A 17,394-nucleotide genomic window follows, 5' to 3' on the forward strand; every position below is an offset into this window, starting at 1 on the left:
AAAGATGTCAATTAACAACTAGTATATTCCTGTAGTTCTCATTACTTTCCTAGTCAGTGCTGTGATCTGTACCTTACAGGTATTAATACACTACCCTATGGCCTTAGTTTGGATAACGGTATGGATGTAGACAACTATATACATGAACTGAGTTTTACCTGCAGTATACACCTCTTACCTGGTATACCTGTGGAGATATTGTCTATTAACACTACCTGTTTCTACATATATTGCCAGATTCCAGGTTGGTCCATCTCTTATTGCACACACTCTGGGCATGTCCTGACCACATGCAGGTGAACCGGGACATATTTTGACTATTGCCTTCTTAAACCTTTGTTGAGTTGTACAATTACAGGTTTGTTTTCATTGACATTTTCCAAATATGTACAGGACTGATAGTCAGTTATATGACATGAAATGCTGCCTACATGTCAGAAATTAGCATGCTGATATGCCAGGGGGACAGGGTAACAGCCAGCAGATATGGGCTGATTTACTGTACATTCTGGACAATTCTGTACACTTGTGGGGTATGACTCTGCATACCACTTACTACCACTCCCAGGATTCGAACCATGACTGTGTCTGCTAAAAATAAAACAGTTTCCATCACAGTTGAGTGTGCTATATAGATATTGCTGTGCATCTCTTCCCTGATTTCTGTCTATAAGTCTCCTGTGGTTTTACAATCTGACCATGTAATTACTGATAGATATTGTGTAAATTAAAATGCTTTCCCCCAATATACTGTGTGTACAGTGAAAGGAAATGTGCAAGGCCAAACAGCCCTTTTTTGGTCCTCTCTGTATCTGAAGACTTCACAAAACTCTCTCCACGTCATCTTTGTGTCACTTGACATTTCTGCATATTATTTATTTCTGCATCTGAAAGCCAAGAAAGTCAACTTCCTTTTTACTATAACAGGATGCATTCACAGTAATGCCCACAGCTATATGTTATTAATATCTAAGCTGAACACAACTGTTCTTGCAAAGCAGTCATATTTAAATTTCTAGTCTCCCACCAGGACACAAGTGCTCTTCAGCAATTACATTCTGCTTGCTGAGCACACTCAAGCAGATCTGCAGTCTGCGGCTACTACTCCACCCATACAGTGAATCCGTACTGCAAACTAAATAAGGATATACATTTTGAGCCTCAAGAGCAGGGTCAGTCCACCCAGGCATTCTACTTGTATGTTTTATGAGAGTAAAGCTATTACATTAGCAGTAGTATTAGCAGTAGATATACATTTTGAGCCTCAAGAGCAGGGTCAGTCCACCCAGGCATGCTACTTGTATGTTTTATGAGAGTAAAGCTATTACATTAGCAGTATTTCTTAGTAGTTCTTAGCGTGCTAATAAAACTGACTGTTGTAGCCTTGTGTCCACTCCCCCCCCAGCTAGTACAGTAATCCTAACTGTCCAATAGACAGTATACATTTAATTCAGATCCCTGTGACTAAATTAACCATCAAGCAGCCCTCTCAGTGCTTTCTGCCTTAGTTTGTATCACTTGGAGGCAGGGCTTTCATACATAAATAATTGATAAGGACTGCATACTGCATGTAGTCGCTGTTTTTAATGACATATATTACTCAAGCCAAATATGCAAATAAGTACATACATACATACAGTTATTATGCATTACAACATTACAAACAGTAATCTTGGTGTTGAATATGTAGAATTGGAATACAATTTTCAACCATTCAGCAATTCCAGTCGACAATAAAGAACATTTTTCACACATGACAGATGAAAGCGCTTAACCCTGTGTAAGAGCTCCAGTGTTATTCATTTTTATGTAAATAAAAACTTTGTTTTGTCGGTATCCAAGGACTCGAGTGTTGGGGAGTTTATCATCTGCTGTTTTTGGATTGTAACATTACAAACAGTCACATATTAGATACCTTCGAAACATTTTAGTTAAATTCTAATTAGAAACATGTATAATCAAACCACATACATGGAATTAACTACATATACATAATAGTCACACAGTAACAATAATAATAACAATAGTACACTTTGAACATTTGCAGGAATCACAGTTATTATGCATTGCAAACAGTCACATATTCATTAGATACATTGTAAACATTGTAGTTGCATTCTAATTATAAACATGTATAATCAAACCACATACGAATTAACTACATACACAGAATACTCACACAATAGTAATGACAGCAATAACAGCAATACCGTAGCCGTAGTCCACCTTTGAATGAATATTTTGATTTAAATTCACAAAGTTATATAATAACAGCTTTATTACAAGTACTTTTCACAGCTTTTAGCTTGTTTCAAAATATATTCACCATCTTTAGTCGATAAAAATTTTCTAAAGTCTTTACAAGTGTAATTAAAATTTTGTTTGACCATTAATTCAGCTTCCACAGTCTCTAACAACAATCTGTTTCTCTCCTTTCTCCAGGCTGCACTCATTAGACTAAATATTCTCTCACAAATTGCATTGGAATGTGGAATTGAGAGTATGTGGGCCACAATTTTGTACAAATTACTGCAAGCAGGATGATCTTTAAAAAATATTATCCATTTCTCATCTATTGTTTTTTTCTCATTTGCTTCAGTCATACTCAGTACAAACTTGTTTAATAAACAGACATCTTCATATAGAAGGTCAGTATTGCAAGTAATATTAAACAATTTTGTTAATTCTTCAATTGACGGAATTGATTTTTACATTTGGTTTTAAGGATAAGACATTAATGCATTGAAATTTGTTACTTTCAAAGTCAAACCATTTCTGTAGGTATTTTATCGCTGTGTCAAAAATGTCTGTGCCATTTTTGAAACGGATTTTTGATGTCATCACTGCATTTTAGTAACATTGTTCTAGCAATGCTTCCATAAAAGGCATCATTTTTTTGACTGAGTGACTGCAATACCGCTCATTATTTCAAAACATCAATTATTAAAACATCATTGCTTTGAAGTTTTGTTAACGATTCTGAATAATACTGCATGCATTTGCAACAAACCCCAGGTATGCTAATGCCAATTCATCACTGAAAAACAATTCAAGAATTTCAGATTTGGATTTTTGACTCAGAAAGTACAATCGTATTGGCTCAAAATTTGTTATTAACCGCTCAATGCGGGCATCAAAGTGAGCCATCGAGTCGCACATGGCATAACATTTCAGACCACTCTACTTCTAGCCATTCGAATAATTCTTTCAGTTGTATGACTCTTTTGTTGACGAACTAAATTCATTATAAATTTTTATAACGATGGACTCTATATCAAAAGTTAAAGTTTGTGCAGCTTTTTTAGCAGTATTATGTAGTATGTGACAATTACACCCAATTCCAATTATATTTGAATTAAGGTCTTTTAATTCTGTAAAGACGCTTTGTTTTTACCAAAATTGACGTTAGCATTGTCGAGAAAGCTGTTACATTTTGTATTTTTAAATTATTATCTTTTAAAGCCGTTGTTATAGAATCTGCTATACTAACTGATGTCTCACTTTCCAGTGAGTAGAAGGATAATAATTTTGTTTGAATGCCCTGTTCTTTGTGAAAATACCGAACAATTAATGGGAAGGTTTTTATATTGCCTTTATTTGACGCTCGGTACTCACAGAAAATGGCTGGTCATCTTGCAATTCTTTCAAAATAATTCTTTTTGATTCAGGTGCAAGCACACGTAATAATTTTGTTGCTTTAGTTCTACCACAACAATATTTTTTTGATATTGTTGAATCTGGGAACAAACAAGAAAAGAGCAATCCTGCACAGTCACTGGAAATGTAACTGTGTGAATGCTTCACAGTGTGAAAACAAAAGCTGTTTCTGCAGCAATAATATCATCTTCTTCCTTTGAATTTTTGTCATGAAAAATGTTGTTATTTTGGTGGACGCGAAGCTGATGAAATATTGTTGGTGTGCAGTAGACTTCATATGTCGTTTGATGTCATTTTCACCACCATGTCCAATTGAAAATGACGATTATTGCACATCGAGCATATAGCATATCCTTCGCCTTCTCGTAACCAGGAATATTTTTTCATCCAATCAGTGTTGAATTTCACAAGCCTTTTATTTTCTTTGAAGGAGTATTATCAACATCTTCAGAAGTACTCATCTATAGAATGATGAAAAGTTTTTACATGTTAAGATATTTTTAATAGAATGTAGAAATCAACTATGAACAAGCAAGAAATGCCAGGCTGGGTCTTGTAAACTCAACAAAAAAGTTGTAAAATAAAACCACTAAGAACAGAGACAGAGTCCGACTCCAAGTTGATTTCACTTTTAGTGGAGTTAAACTGCAATAGTCGCTATTCGATGTTTCTTAATGTAAAACTGGTTTTGAGAGCTCAAGTGTAGTACCAGATGCTTTACAACAAAAGACAGAACTCCTGCAGTAAGATGATCATTAGAAATAAGTTCATAGACTTCTGCATAGAAAACCTTTGCATAACCCAAAAGTTTTGCAATATCAGAGGAGGTTAGGATGTACCGGTACCTCACCAGATTTGTATAACTGGAGCTGTAAACACCCTAGAGGTTTCCAACAAAGAGAATTCTACATTTAAAATCTTTAAGCTACCAGAAAAGACTAAAAGCACTGACTCCCTGGCCTTGAGTGTCTTACAGACTCTTCAGAGGAAATTAATACCTTGCCTTCCACACAGTCAGGCGACCCAGCAGTCAAAGACCTTTGTACCTTCACAAATCAAACAATCCCAAAAATATCAGATCATCAGATCTAAACCAGCTTTAACAGAGCAGTAACACAAGGTGGAGAGACAAATTAGTTACTCAGAATTCTCAAAACCTCGAATAGACTCGCTCTTCATATAAATCAGTTTAACACACCACCTTCTTTCAAATGGGACCTGGATAATTCAATAAGTATTCATAAATTCAACCTAGGCATGACTGGCACAAGACAACCCTCCTCGAAAGGGGGTTACACAACTTACAACAATCTATGGTGGGGAACTGACACGGCATAATGGTGCAAGAGTATGTAAGACTCAGTAGCCTTAAACTTCTTGTGATAACAATAAATGCACTTAAATGGGGAAGACATCCCTGATCACTATCAGCAAGAAACTTTATTCTCTTGTAAAATCATCCAAGGCTAGCTTCAAAAGAAAATCGCCATGGACTCCAAAGATAACCACAAGGCATTCTTTAGCTATGTCAAGAATCTAAGTGGCAATTCTCAGATTTTCTCAGAGTTGGTGTTGGTGCTGAGAAATACACTGAACCGACCGATATAGCCAACATCTTGGCATACAGGTTCAGTGCAAACTTCACCCTCTCACCCCCAAAAGGGCCCATAACTATACCAGAAGAATGCAGTGCCCCTGAAATCACAGAAACTCAGGTTAAAACAGCCCTCTCCAAAGCCAAAACACAGCATCAATGGGACTGGATGGTGTCCCAGGCTGCCCCTCCTATCCTACACAAGCTCAAAGATGAACTAACCTCTCATCTAAACACACTGTTTAAACTCAGCCTCTCCACAGGCTGCATGCCCACAGAGTGGTGCACAGCAATGGTTATTCCGCTCCACAAAAGTTGGAGCCACTGCAACAGAACCTGGGAACTATCGCCCTATAAGCCTGACTAGCTTGGTATGCAAAGCTATGGAGTGCATCATCATGGATCTCAGTAACAGAGACATTGGGAACCTCCAAACACTGGACCCTACCCATTTTGTCTTTGTTAAAGGCAGATCATGCCTCAGCCTCCTAAACCTGGTGGACTTCTTTGAGACAGTTACCAAGGCTATAGATGAGGGAAGGGTGGCCCACACAGCCTACCTAGAGCTCACAAAGGCTTTTGACACCATTCCCCACTCAGGTATTTTATAGACAAGCTCACCAGTCTGAACATAAACCCTTGGAGCTAGGTCTGACTCTAAAGCGTTACAAGTGGCATGTATGTCACCTCTTCTGTTTGGTCCTTCATAATTTACCTTCTTCTTCTTCTTCGGCTTTTCCCGGTTAGTCGCCACAGCGGATCACATGTCCGCCATGATTGGCAGTGGAGTTTTACGGTGTCGAGTTGCCAGTCCAGCACACTCACACACACACACACACACACACACACACACACACACACACACACACACCTAGGGCCAATTTAGAGTGTCCAATCCACCTATAGCATGATGTCTTTGGGATGTGGGAGGAAACCAAAGCACCTGGAGGAAACCCACGTGACCACAGGGAGGACATGCAGACTCTGCACAGAAGGCACCCCAACCGAGGATCGAACCAGGGAACCTCTTGCTGTGAGGTGACAATGCTAACCTCTACATCACCGTGGCCACCACCGGTCCTTTGTAATTTACCATTGAGGCAAAGCCTGTGCACATCTGCCAGTACTCTTACACTGGAAGACATCACAGATTGTTACTGGATGTACAGTGCTTAACTTGTACAGGAAGCACAATATGCTAAAGTTTTCTTCTTACCTTAGGATGTTGACCTGTGCCTAATTTTAGGAATTTCACCTGGGATATATATACCTAGCATCATCCGTGAACCGTGATGGAGATTCAACTTGTGGTGGACAGGGCTCATCCTGTGCCATCACCAGTTTGGAAGAGAGCTTTTTTTCATGCATATTAATCCCTTCTCCATGTCCACTCTCTGATACCTGAGAGATGCTAACTGAATGTGGAATAGGACAATGCATTCTGCCTGCATCTTAGTGTTGGTTACAGTTTGTCAATATTTCTAAAACAAAACTGTAAATATACTTAGCCTAATACAATTATCTGTTCTTGTTAGAAAGCAAGACAACCATCTTCAGTTTATTTAACATTTGTTGACTGGGAAATTCTGACTAGGACATAGCCTATTTTCAGAGAAATGGTCCAGATGCATGTATTTGGAATGTGGGAGTGTGGGAGAAAACCAGAGTACCTGGAGGAAACTCACACAAACGCAGCGAGGACATGCAGACTCCTCACAGAAGGCATCCCAGATTCCCAGCTGAGAATCAAACTGGAGAACTTCTTGCTGTGAGGCAACAATGTTAACCACTACATCACTGTGCCATGCCATCCAATATGTAGGAGATTTGCTCTAGCTTTGAAAGTTGTTTAGAATTATGAAATATGCTTATGGAGGTTGTTGCAAGTATAAAACTATATTCTGCTGAGACTAGAGTAGCTCATCCATGATTCATTATCTTTACTACTTTAAATAAGGATTTAATTTGCACCATACGGCTGTTTTGTGAATTCTTACATGAGTCTGTGTTTTCACAATTGTTACAGAGCCTCAGGGGCACACAGTGTCAGCAGCAATTTTATGAATTGGATATGTCTTTACTGGAATTTAGGTTTACAGATGAATGCCCAGAGATTAAGTTCTATTGTTTCCATGTTTTCATTTGTAATCTTGAAAATGTTCTTGTGGTAATACAATGTTCTTTTGAAGATTTCTGTTTCTGATTTTGATGGTGCTGTAGGAGTGTACTGCTTAACATTTTGATAAAATTACATGTTACGTAACTTAAGAGACCTACGGCATCTGTGTTTAATTAAAGGCACGCTAGTAAAACTTTAAACTAGCTCCAAATCTGTCAGAGAGTCATCTGTCCACACTGAGTCAGTACGTGCTTGTCCTAACAGCAGCTTACTTTCTACATTACAAACTTTTTAAAGTCTTTTTCCATCTTGGCTGGGCTTTATTAACACATGTACTGAAGTTATACACTCTCCGTGGTGACAGCTAACAATCAAGTTTTGAGTGCAGAAAATAACACCAAAGCAATGGCTGAACTCAAGGTAAGTAGTTTAATTTATTATTATACAACTTTGGTTATGGTGTACTAGTTAGTCCATTTATTTTAGATTTTATATTGTTATAACCTCAGGCTCCTAAAAGCAGATTTGCATGCACTGCAATGAAATTGCTCACGTCACTAAATATTCAAAGCATACATAGCATATAGCTTCTAAAATATTTCAGAAGCATGTTTACATTTTAGAGTATGTATTTGTTTTCTGCATACTATGCACTATTTAAATTCCTTGTATGTGCATTTCTAGAAAACACTTGCAGAACTTGGCCTTATCAGGGTTAACAGTATTTCAAAGGGCGTTCCTGAGCCAGCCAATTGGATGTTTTTCCTTCACAGCTGCCCAGTTGTGCAATTATATGAAAACTGAGAACAGTTTTGTATGCTAATCATTCATAGCAAGAGAGATAGCTGCATTAATGAATGCATTGCATCTAGAATTACTTTCAAATTTTATCATTTACCACCCTAGCTCAAAATATACAGACAACACTAGTAGTATAACTGCAGCTTGTAAATGTTAGGCTTTGAACATTTTTTTTAAATCAGCATTGTTTTGGTAAAAGCTGTACTCCATATGTTTATAGTCAGAATCTCAGATATCCTGTACCAAGCATAAAAATCACATGACTGTCACTAAGATAATAAATCTCTCATTTCCCAGTACAGTTCATTGTCTATTTTTTAAATTTATAAAGATGGTTTTCCTGTCTCATTACTGACTACAGTTAGTCAGGCATATTTTGTGTGTGTGTGTGTGTGTGTGTATGTTCTGTGAACTAGTTGATTTTATGGACCATTTAAGTACCTTTCACAGGGTAAGACTCAAGTTGGAAGCACAAATAAGTCATTTCATTTACTTAGAGTTGAACACAATCTAAGTGAAAGCTAAAGATCTAATCATGAGATTCAATTTGGCCCACACTGGGACGAGACGACGACAAGTGTCACCTCTCTCACACACTCACTTCATACATTTTGTATATGTGAGTCTGCTCTCTGCTGCCAATGCAGCTCAATAATATATTAAGAATATCAAGCAAGTTAACTCACTGTGAATTTTGTGAAAGTGTAGCTGCTTTGCTCACTCAGTAGTCGCCGTTGCAACTTGCTAGAAGAGTAGACACATTGGCATCATCGATCATTCGCAGTCTCGTCGCTACGCAGTACGCTGACACAGCAGAGCAGTCGCAGTCAGAAGAGCCCTTAATCACGCCCTCCCAGTCTCCCACGCTGGGATGAGAAAAAGGGTACGATATACGCAACTTCAAGACACAGCCAGGAAGTAACACACACTTCTCCGCCGCCGGGATTTGTACAGCTTAAACGGGACCCGGGATTTCTGCGGTGAACTCGGGATAATCCCGCTGAAATAGGGACGTCTGGCAACCCTGCTTGGAGGCCCACCTGTTTATTTGCATCTCTATACATTCCCCTTCATTGCTAATGTATCTCCCTACTCTAATCTGTGCACAAACTGGTTACTAATCAGCAAGTCAATGTCAAGACACACTGACAACCTTAATAAACTTTGCTGTTTCTTCTCTCCTTCACCTTACAGGTAGTTTGAATTATTACTTACCCCCTCTGAGGCCTTCACTGATTTCCACTGATTGCCTCTCTGTTTTTTTTTGCATTCCACCTGGTTTACACCCCTTGTGCTATCTCCCTCCCCCAATACTAAGTCTATATTAGACTCCTGCTGAGCATGGAGCCATCTTTAAATTTCTAGTCTCCCACCAGGACACAAGTGCTCTTTAGCAATTACATTCTGCTTGCCGGTAAGCCATTAGACCTCAGAAATTTGTTTAAAGTGTTCAGATTTGTAAAGTAATTACTTACTTTTTTCTCTTGTCTTGGTGGGCTCTGCCGTGCTCCCACTTGGGCTCTCTCCGCTCCCCTACCCTGCCCCCTATTTCCTCCCGCCCCTACGACCTCTACATTTATAGTAATCACAGCCACACCCACAGCTCACCCTCACATCACCTCCACCAATCACAGCTCCTCAAGTCTAATCACATTATACCACACCAACTTGCTCCACACAAAATACTCCCAATCACTCTCATTCCCACTAGGCATTTTTTACATCACCCACACTATTTCCCCATCCACATATAGTGCAACCCTATAATTCCTATTCAGACTTCCCACCTAGAACCAACTTAAACTTTATAACCATGACTATCACACAACTAAGTCTAGTCTGTCTTCTCATAATTCTTTACAACCCCACAAATTATCACTCTAGCAATATCGCTAAACTTAGTAGCACAACACTACATTATGCACTGTCATATACAGACACCACACATTATAATAATATCTGCCCACAATTGTTCAAGAACTACATAATGACCAATTCAGAACTAAACACATATGCTCTCATTCCTACTCCAAAAAAAACACAATACTTTCTCACACTCCTCACCAAACACCAACATCTGTATCACCATTTTAACAGCAGGCTCACCATAAGTGGGGATATCCACCCTAACCCAGACCCAAATCCAACCTGTCCAACACAAACTGCTCCGACACAAATGTCAGAACATAACACCCCCACTTTCTTCTTCCCTGGGCAAATCAACAACAGCAGCAAAACCAACCATCTTTTAATGCTAAAATATTAATATTAGAAGTATCAAAAAATAAAATACCTGAACTTCAGGCCACAATGGCACACTTCTTCCCAGACATAGTTGCTTTAACAGAAACCAGGCTAAATAAAAACATAGCTAACGCAGAAGTTCTCCCTACCGGCTACAATATCATTAGACAAGACAGACCATTTCGTAAAGGGGGTGGAACTGCCTTACTGTACAAGTCCAACTTAACTGTCTGTCAATTACCAAACTCCTACCCTCCCCCAATAATTGGGACATACTTATCTCACAACTTCAACTTCACCCTAAAAAGGCTATCACCATAATCTATATTCCGCCTGGTAATACACCTGCTAGCCTTGAAGACTTCTTATCCTGGTGTTCTTCCACATACTGACAAGAAACCCTTATTCTGGGGGACGTCAACCTAAACTGGTTCACCTTTATATCAGAACCACCAAGTAATTTAATAAATCTCCATGGCTACCAGCAGCTAGTCCATATTCCAACTAGATATGATAAAAAATCTAAAAGGGAATCCATCCTTGACTGGGTCCTAACTAACAACCCCACATTGCACCCTCACACAGGCAGTCTCCCAGACACCTTAAGTGACCACAACATAATATACTTTATATGTAGTAGAACAAGCATATGCAAAACCACTAACTATATATCCACTAGAAACATAAAAAAAATCTTTCCTGATGTCCTCAACACTTTACTCTGTAACTGTGACTGGACCCCCCTAAAAACCCTCCCACTTGACCAGGCTGTAGCATATTTCAACAAAACATTTCTACAACACCTACACACTGTCACTCCATTGTGCAAAATTAAGGCTAGAACCTCTGCAAACCCTTGGTTCAGTAAAGAAACCAAACAAATCCTCAAGTCCAGAGACACTGCCTGGTTTTACTATAAAAAAAATCAAAGAAACACAAAGCCTAATTAAGTACCAGGAACTGCGCAACCATGCAAAAAATGCATTAGGCTGGACAAAAAATCCTACTACACAACATTACAAACTAAATAACATCACAACCCCCAAAATTCTGGAAAAATGTAAACCAGCTACTAAAATCCACCCAAAAGGCTACCCCCAAACCAACCACCCCTGACACTAAAGTTCCCATCGAAACACAATTCAACTCCCACTTTGTGAACTCAATTCTATCCTTAGTATCACAGGACAGTTCCTTCCTCACTATCCCCCCAACACAAATAACACTAATACAAGCTTTACCCTCAAAACAGTTTCCACCACTTCAATCAAAAGCATGCTCTCCAAACTAAAATCTCATCAACAGCAGCTGACCTACTCCCCAGCTATTTCTTGAAACTCACAGCAGATGCTATTGCTATCCCAGTCTCCGCTCTTATAAACAGATCAGTTGTTGAAAACTATGCGCCCAAACTCTGGAAAATATCCTATGTTACACCCATACATAAAGGCGGGACCTCCACTGAACTTAATAACTACAGACCCATTGCTTTATTCTCCCCTCTGGCCAAAATCCTAGCAAAATGCATCCATACCCAGATGCTAAACTATCTCCTAGACAGCAACATCATGTCACCTACTCAGCATGGTTTCAGACCTGCCCATAGTACCACTACAACCCTCCTCTGCTTCACAGACATAGTAAACCATCACAAAAATGAAGGCCTACAGGTGTCAACTCTTTTTTGGGATATGTCCAAAGCATTTGACACAGTCTCACACCAAATCCTGCTAAACAAACTTAACCAATATCACATATCAAATTCCACTCTTACCTGATTCTAAAGCTACTTAACTGACAGGTACCAAGTTGTGAAATGGGAAAATTCTCTCTCTCCTCAGCTGCCCATAACTATAGGAGTCCCACAGGGATCTGTCTTAGGACCACTACTATTCACAGTCTTCACAAATGACCTCCATATCTCCACACAGCATGCATCTATCATTCAATATGCAGATGACACTACCTTAATCTGTGCTGCACAAAACATTCCCACCCTCCTGCAAACAACTCAACTAGCATTCTCTGATGTTGATAACTACCTTACCAAAGCCCAACTTATCCTCAATCCAAAGAAAACTCAGCTTATGATTATAACCAGTTCTAACAAAAACACTGATAACAGTCAATTCACTATCTACTCCACAAATGCTACTCCAATCACTCCAGTGAAGCCTGACCTGCTCACCAGTTCGAGGTATGCCAGTGACACTGGTGAGGTTACGGGTGAGACGGTCCCAGGCTTCCACTTTATACTGGGAGCCCTGGTACTGGCCCTGCAGCAGTCTCTGGTCATGGTCTTTAACAAGGAGTCCTGGCATGACTTTGGACTTCTGGATGCCCCAGCGCCATGCCTGAAAGTGCACTCCCTCTCCCATACCAGTCATAGTGCCTACAGAAGGAAGCTGCAACCAGTTATGAGATGTATTCCCACCTGTTGGGTTTAAATAGGGCTGATTTCCTGCACTTTGCCGTGACTGGACAGTTTTGAAAATGCTAAGCTATAGGCAAACCTGCTTACCTAAGGTTGGCATTGCTTAAAGGGGTATACCAATAGGAAAACTTATTTAGCTGGCCTACACATTGCTTACACCTAGTAAGCTGGGCTGTGCAATGCTTAGTGTTGCTTAATTTTTAATTTGCATACTATTTGCTGTTTGGCATTGATTTATTATTCATTACATGTTATATATGTGTTTGGTATCCATGATTCATGTGTACGTACACTGTATGGGGTCCTTTTGTTCATTAGGGGATTTTAACACTTTATTACAATGGCACCTCACATCTGGAATTAATGCAGTACTCCAGTTCACATATTTATGTTATACAACATAAAACTGTATACAGATTCCTTTCACATGTTAAGTTTGATTTTCCTATAGTGAGGATCTATTTGGTGATACTTCAATCTTATGTACTGCTGTGATGGCTTAGTGGTTACCTACTGTGAGTATAGTGTACAGGGCTTGGGTTCAAGACGTGCAAGGTCTGTTTATTTTGTTTCTGGCCAGAACAGCGGCTGTTGCATACAGAGTGATTAAGGCACTTTTAAGCAATTGTAAGCAGGTTTGTGCGGGTTTGTGCAAAGGTAAGCAATGCTAACCTCCGGTTAAATATGCTTACAGAGAGTTAGCTTCAATATTGCTTAACCTGCATGCACATTGAGTACCCCTGCACAAACAGGCTTAAACTCACTTACTACTGCTTAAATATGCTTACTCCCGCTTACTACTGCTTAATAGTGCTTACTCCTGCTTACCCCCGCACTAATTTGGACAGAAATTTAAAATGGTTCTTGGGAAGATGGTGGATTTGGAGACTCTATGGATTTATCATTCATTACTCATTGTACCTTTGATTTGTATCCCTGATTCATGTGTACATATACTGTATGGGGCACTTGTCTTTATCTGTGGATTTTACAACATTATGACAATGACACCTTACATCTGCATTTAATGCAGTACTCCAGTTCACAAATATGTTATTTAGTAGATTATGCAACAAAAAATATTGTTCATAAAGTGATTTGACATGGAAAATACTGGAATGAGACTCGAACTGGGAATGACTGCTCATAAGGTGAATGCTCTGCCCACTACACTATTGCAGTACTGCTTTATTTGCATATATCTTGATATTTATCCTCTTGTGCCATTTAAGCTGCAGTATACGTAGCTAAGCAATGGGCAAACCCGCACACCTGTGGTTAAATTATATCTGTTTGATAAAAAAAATGATCTTGTTTATATTTTATATTTTAACTATTGCTCCTATAAACTTGGGGGGATGTTGCTGGGGGTATGCAAACACCTATGAGCAGTCTCGCTCATTCGTATTGCTAAACCTCTGTTCTTGATTGCAGGGGCGTGTATATTCCGAGAGCTCTTCTCTCAGACATGCCCCCTGCACTCGTACATGCTCCATGTATGTTTAGGAGCTCAGGCAGCACGCCTTCATTAATATGCATAGCACGCTGCCGTGCTGCTCCTAAATGGCCATGGAGAATAGTGAATCCGGGGGATTATTTATATACAAGCATTTCAAACTTTTATATGGATCTGGCAAGTTTACTTCAGTAAAGGTATGATTTAATTTGTAAATGCAGCCTTTTTGTGTTTTGTGAAAATTTAAGATATGCAATACATGTAGTTTATGTAGTAGATAAATGTAACAGGAAGTGGAAAACTCAGTGAAAATTCCTTGACGAGTAGCTTAAGGGAAACTCAAGACACTAGGATATGGAAAGAAAGGGAAGAGAAGTAAGTAAGGTAATGAGGCAGTTGAGATAAAACCATAATGATGGTATGAGTACGTAAGCCATGTATGAGAATACTGTATGAATGATAGACTCAAGTCATTAAAACGTGCCCTAGTATTTAAAATCTGGTAAACTAATGGCCATATTAGGGAAACAATTTAGGTATACTTAATTTTTTGCACACATGATTTTGTAACAACACAATAAATTTTTAAAAGCAGAGATCACTAGTGAATAACTGTACTAGGATGAGTAGTGTAATGTTCTCGATATTTTAGCATTTCACCAAAAGGTGATGACAAATGATTTTTAATAAATTAGAAGCTGTGATATTTGAAATACTCATATACTATGACTTATCAGTGGCTTGCATAGAGGAGCCAAACTGACTTTTATCACATATGCCTAAAACAACTTTTTGACATCTTCCACAACTAACTTGGTATTCCAACCTGCCGTCTATATGCTTCCCACTTTTTATACTTGTTAGATCAGCACCCTGTAATAAATCATCCACTTGAAGGCTGTCCTGAAATGCAATCAATCTAGTCCTTCAACTTGGATGAGACTGACAAGTCTGGCATAAAGCAGCGCACACTATTTCCTTATGAAAGCATATATTATGCTAATGCACAGGCATGCACGCTGCCATGTGAGCAGCGTAAATTATTTATTCTTTCCATGGTTATTGCTATTGTTATTGTTATGGTTATTGTTCTCTACAAGGAGGTGATACAGCAAGGCCCCTATCATGTCCCTTCCAACAAGGCAGGCAAGCTGTTTTCTTGCTGGTCAAGTCCACTCACTTGTCAGACCCTTGCAGCCTATTTGAGGTGGCCAATCCTGGACTACCAGCAGCACAAATGGATGCGGTGCCTTTCCTCCAGCTGGGCAGCTCATTGGGCAGAATTTTCATATAAAAATCATGGAGGCCCTAAGTGAGTTATCAGAGAAATACCAGATAGAGTTTTATTTAGAAAGAATGTAGGTACTGAGTGAACTTACATACGTATTTGTTAGAGGAAGCAACAAAAGTGACTGGCTTATAAAAGAGCATCCTACAAAATGGCAGACTGTACTACACAGGTACTTTTAATACTGCCGTGGAAGAATGGCCAACTTACTCGACTGGGAGAGTGGAATTTTATTGCACTATTGCTAACATCAAAAATGCTAGGAAAATTTTCACAATGCTTAAGTCAGAGAGTACCGAAGTATACAGGGTGCTACACATTTTTCTCCCAGCAGAGGAATATCTGGAAAAATTAATTTGATGATATTGTAAAAAGTTTGCAAAATCACTTAAGCCCAAAATCATTAACAACAGAAGAGAAATATAGTTTTATAAAAGAAATCAAAGACATGATAAAAGTGTCCCTGGATGAGTAGCGTATTCGTGCAGTCTGGCTGAATGTCATCATTTTTATCAGCGACTTGCTGAAATATTAGGAGACAGGCTGTAAGTGGCATGTATAATGCAAATATGCAGAAAAAAAGTATCATTTGATGAAGAGCTAATATACGATAAAGCCTAGTACATAGTATTGCCATAGAAACAACTGAAAAAAGGGTGCTATTGAGTATCACTGAATGCAGCAGGAAACTGGGATAGGCTGTGTTGTTAACAAGGTGGCTAACAAGTATATCCAGTCTCTTTGGTTGCTTGTTCAAATTGCTTTGAGTGAACTATGAGCAGAGGAGTCTAGTTTGATGAAATGGTATTAAGTAACACTTTTTTATAATTTACCTTGAAATGTTGCAGCCTCAGAGTTAAGTAAAGCTGTGAAGAGACAAAGCCACTGGGGGTGGAGATTTGGACCCTGTGTAAGTATTCTTTTATCAATTTTTATAGGTTCATAGGTGTTTACCTTGCTAGTGACCATAAGAGCCTTTTTAAGCCTAGCCATGCATCCCAAATATCTGACAAATTCTGATGCCCTTGATAACTGTAAGCAGTGGTCTGGAAGATGAAACATTTACAAGCAAGGGCCTGGGAGATAAACCCTTTACAGGTTGCCTGTGTCCATTAGAGACATAGGTGCCAAACCAGGGATGAATTTCCTGTTCCCCATCCAATTGTCCAAGTTGCACTTGAATTGGGTTAGGCAGGAACTCTACTTCACATGGATGGGGAGTATGTTTCATAGATGGGGAAGTCTCTGGGATACATACCTATCTCTCCAGCAAGTCCTATTTATATCACAGGCAAGGTTTAAGTCTTTAGAATGGGTAATTCTGCTGCTGTTTGTTTTGTGGATATGCAGGAGGTCCATCAGAGTGGGGTCTGACAGTGCCCTATATGCCAGGCATAGATCTCCCCTCAAAAGCCTGTAGGAGACAGAATATAGTGATAGAGCCTTGAGGCAGCCTGCAAAAAAACATTTTACTTTTGCCCTGTATTCTTTTAGTTTGGAACCTCTGTGGATACTTCAATTATTTATTTATTTAACATTTGTTTACCAGGAAACTTCGACTTGGAACAAAGCCAATTTTCAGTGGAGGCTGGGAGAGAAACACTCCAGATGCATGTCTTTATAACATGGGAGGAAACCCGCATGATTGCAGGGAGGACATGCAGACTCCATAGAGAAGGAATCCCAGCCAAGAATCAAAACAGGGAACCTCTTGCTGTGAGGCAACAATGCAACAGCTGCACCACTGCTCCTTCTGATTGTTGGATATGCCTGGCTAGGTAAATACCAAAGGGAACATTGT

The sequence above is a fragment of the Protopterus annectens genome, chromosome 10.part0 (genome assembly GCF_019279795.1).
Source record: "Protopterus annectens isolate FY-2018-M chromosome 10.part0, PAN1.0, whole genome shotgun sequence".
Classification (NCBI taxonomy): Eukaryota; Metazoa; Chordata; order Ceratodontiformes; family Protopteridae; genus Protopterus; species Protopterus annectens.